A 4,500-nucleotide genomic window follows, 5' to 3' on the forward strand; every position below is an offset into this window, starting at 1 on the left:
CCAGCCCTGGGTAGGCATGGCCCCCTGGGCAGAGGCCCTAACAGCACTCTGTGTTGACACCATTGTTTAAGCTGCTGTTTGTTAGTTCTGTGTGGTGTCTATGCCCTACCCTTGCAGGAGTCTCCCTCCTGGCCCTTCCTGCTCGCCCGCCGGTGCAAACACCTGCACAAACGCTAGCGTGCTCTGTTCGTGCCGCGCAGCTCGGGAGCGTGGCTCCCTACCGGCTCAGCTATAAGGGACCCGGAGGGCTTCCCCTCCGGATCCGGCTCAGCTGGGCCGGGTCCCTCCGCCCCACTTACCTTCGGGGGATCAGCTGTTGCTGCCCCTGCTGCTGAAACACCACCCTGTGGTGTTTCACAAATGTGCTTTTTATTAGGAACAATGGGCCAGATCACATGTGGACCTGATTCTTGTCCCACTCTGGGCTGTTCATTCCCCTTGGCATCCACAAAAGATGCCATGTGCTGCGGAGGTGGCTGCCACTGTGGGCTGCACTCCACACCCCACTGCTGGTGCCCAAGCAGCCACATGATGCCACATGCCTTCCACCACCAGGTAGCTAGCGCGCAGGAGGCATGTGGCATCGTGTGGCTGTTGGGGCACTGGCAGTGGGGTGCAGAGCACAGCCCGAAGCTGCATCTACCTCCACTGCGCACACAGATGGGGGGACACATGCCCCTTGTGCCTGTCCCAGGGGTGCGCACAGCATCAGGAACCTCCTGCACCCCTGAACAAGTTGCCTGGGCCCTGAGCTTCCCACGACCCACCCCAGCCCTGGGGCCCCATTCACCCCAGCTCCTGCCTCTGCCTCTGTTCCACTCCCTCCGTCACTGTGGGGGCCTCAATCTGCCCCCCCTCCCCATGGCCCTTCTCCATGACAGACTTACTTGCTGAAGGGGTGGCGGTGGATGTGTGAGTGCACTTGAGTGCGCTCACACTCAGCCCTCCCGATCCTATTTTCTTCCTGCAACTATGCACCCCAATAAACTTTGCCAGCCTTGGCTGTAGCCAACACCCAATGCCTCTGGGAAGGCTTAAGAACACCCTGACACATGTAGCAGAAAGTGGGGGGGAGCAACCAACAAAGCCCAGAAGCCTGGGAAATACCCATAGTAGAACATAGCAAGTGCATCTACACAAAATGCTAAAGGAGCAGTAGACTAATTCTACTGAGCATTAGCACAGCAGGCAACACCTGTGCTAATGCACTAATGTGTAGCAGAATTAATCTACTGGCATTAGCATCACAAAAAAAGCATGCTCTGGTTCTAATTCATAGTACCACTGATTACAGCACGTTAAGTTAGTACCTATAATTATAGTATTAAACTTAATGCACTGTAATTATATGTAGATGTAATTATGTAATTACATGAACGTGTAAACGCGCCCAGGCATAGCTACACCTAGATCATCCTTGACCAGTGGCTGTCCAACCTCTTCTTGAACACCTCCAGGGATGGAGAGTTCACAGCTTCCCCAGCCAGTCTATTCCACTGTCTCACTATTCTAATAGTCAAGGTGTTTTTCTGTATATCCAATCTAAACTTACCTAGTTTGCTGCAACTTCAAGCTGTTAGTTTGTGTCCTCCTCTCTAGCAAGAGAGAAAAGGTGCTTTTCCTCTTCTTTATGACAGCCCTTCAAGTATTTGAAGATTGCTATCATGTTCCCTCTCAAGCACCTTTTCCACAAACTGAACATGCCTAGCTCCTTCAGTCTCTCCTCATATGACTTGCTTTCTATGCCCATTATCATCTTTGTCGCCTGCCTCTGAAACCTCTCTAACTTCTCCATGTCTTTTAAAAAATGGGGAGCCCAGAACTGCATACAGTACTTCAGATGAGGCCTAACCAGTGCCAAGTAGAGAGGCACTATCACCTCCATTGTCTTCCACCTAACACTTCTATTGGTGCCTTGGTGCAACACTTCCAAACTGCACTGGCCTTTTCGTGCAGCTGCATCATGCTGCATGCTCATAGTGAGTGTGTGATCTACCAAGACTCCCAAATCTTTTTCCATAGTGCTGTCTCCATGACAAGTTGGGCAAGGCTTTTCTCTTAAGCTTCTCTCCCTCTCCTCTGCTCCAATGACAAGAGAAACCCATTCTGCCATTCTACCTACCCCGGATCACTCCCTGAAAGTCATTGGGGGATTAATTTTCAGTAAAGTAGAACAAATTTTACTTCCTTCTCTCAGGTTCCCAAAGGGGTTGGCTACTGCTTTCATTGAATCATAGAAAATTAGGGTTGGAAGGGACCTCAGGAGGTCATCTAGTCCAACCCCCTGCTCAAAGCAGGACCATCCCCAACTAGATCATTCCAGCCAGGACTTTGTTGAGCTGGTCCTTAAAAACATCCAGGGATGGAGATCCCACCAGTACCTCCTTAGGTAGCCTGCTCCAGTGCTTCACCACCCTCCACCTAAGAGAGTTTTTCCTAATATCCAACCTAAACCTCCTTGTTGCAACTTGAGACCATTGATCCTTGTTCTGTCATCTGCCATCACTGAGAACAGTCCAGCTGCATCTGCTTTGGAACCACCCTTCAGGTCATTGAAGGCTGCTATCAAGTACTCTCCAAGTCTGATGGTACCTCCTAACTCCGAATCTCAGAATTCTCATCCAGCAGCATCAGACAGGGGTGAATCCAGAGGGGGTGCAGAAGTGCAGTGGTGCAGTTGCACCCTCCCTTTCAGACCACACTGTGGGGGAGTTTTTTACATTTCTGAAGTAAGGGAAGCAGGTTCCGCTCCATGCTCAGCAACACATCCCCTCCCCTTCCATGCCCAGTGTCCTCTGCCTGCCACTGCTACTGTCACTGTTGAGGGTGGAGGTGCCATGAGCATGGGGAGATTCTTACGTGAGTTGTGGACTGAAAAAGTCCTTGGCTGCTGCTGTCTTGGTGTGGTATTCATATTCTAATGGTAGGAGGGAGCACGAATGGACTCTGCCTGGCGGTGTACACAGCAGCAGAAATGCAGTCTGCCTGGCAGTGTCCATAGCTGTTCCTGCACCCTTCTTTACAAAATCCTGTATCTGCCCATGGCCTCAGGTATATATTGAACAAGAGGGGCAACAAAATGGAGCCCTGTGAGACCAGAAAGGTACCAAGGGGATGATAAAACACTCACCCATCACCACCTCCTGAGATCACTCCCTGCTAGAGGGTGGAACCAATTTAGAGTGGTCCCATGAGCACCTACCTGGTCATGTAGATAAGTTATCAGTACCTCATGGTCAAATGTATCCACAGCTCCTGAAAGATCTAGTAAGATCAACAAGATACAATTTCCAATTTCTCCTGTTGATCTCCAGATAAAGATCATCAACCCAAGCCATGAGCACAGTCTCCATACTATGCCCAGGAGGAGAGCCAGACTGACAAGGGCCCATGAAGCTGATAGCATCCAGATGTCTCTGGAGCTGTTGGGTGATCACCTGTTCAATGACCTCCCCCAAAAAGGGAAGACTGGAAAGGGGGTGATTGTTGGCTGGGGAATCAGCATCAAGAGATGGCTTGTTGAGTTGGGATGGAACAACAGCTGCCTGGGAGGACCAGGGGGTTTGTAGAAGCATGTGCCAATGGTTCCTTCCTTCTCCCAAAGCTATTTCCTCATATGGAACTCTAGACTGAAGACAGTAAGATGAGCTTTGGGGGAAATGATTTTTTTATACTGAGGATGCTTTATTTTTATCATTTTAGTATTTTTAGTTCATTTAACTCATTGGTCTTTTCCTTTGTTTATTTGATTGTTTTCTAAGATTTTGTAGGGGCAGCAACAACTCAATGTCTTTGACTGCAGTTACTGCTTTCCATTTACAGGAATGGATTAGTTTTCCTATATCTGAACCTGAAAACATATGGTCAGCTAATACAAATGTTGTCATCTTACAGGAAAAACCAGCATACTGGAGACAACTGGAGTAACCACCCCTCACAGAGCTGTTGTTTAGGCTATCTACATATTCAGGCTGTCATCATTAGGATCTGCTATTTCACAACCACCATTCCTAAAAAACAAAAAGTGAAATACTGTACACCTACAGTGTTTTTTGAAGTGCTGTCTTCAGCTCAGAGAAACAATAGGCTTATTTTAATTAAACATGATTTTATACAACCACCCTCATGCCTGAAAAACTAATATATAAACACCAAGCAAATAATCATTTTTATTTCCTTATTTTTTATAACACTAATCTTTTCTTTTTTTTGAACCCAGATGAAAATGTGGTTTTCCACCAATGTAGAAAACCTTCTAGACAAATACTAAAAGAGCTAGAAGCCAGCTATCTCTTATATTTTGAATGACTGCCATGTCCTGGACAATTACTATTCAGTTCATGGTGAGTTATCACTGCTCTATAAATACTATATCTGAAACTACATAATTAAATACAATTTCATATCCTAATTACCTGCATCTTCCTTTTCTTCTTTTTAATGAAAAAAATTCCCCAAAATGTAGCTAAAGGCACTTTACCTGATATGCAAATTAGCAAT

At 47.2% G+C, this 4,500-nt stretch overlaps 1 non-coding gene across 1 annotated transcript; it reads right to left on the reverse strand.

The window, feature by feature from the left end:
* Positions 1-4,226: 4,226 nt before the first annotated feature.
* LOC112551121 lies at positions 4,227-4,285 on the reverse strand. The gene has a single exon (XR_003095280.1). It is a non-coding gene; the product is annotated as a U7 small nuclear RNA (small nuclear RNA).
* Between the last annotated feature and the right edge of the window lie 215 nt (positions 4,286-4,500).

This window comes from Alligator sinensis, unplaced genomic scaffold, assembly GCF_000455745.1.
Source record: "Alligator sinensis unplaced genomic scaffold, ASM45574v1 scaffold35_1, whole genome shotgun sequence".
In the NCBI taxonomy this organism is placed as follows: Eukaryota; Metazoa; Chordata; order Crocodylia; family Alligatoridae; genus Alligator; species Alligator sinensis.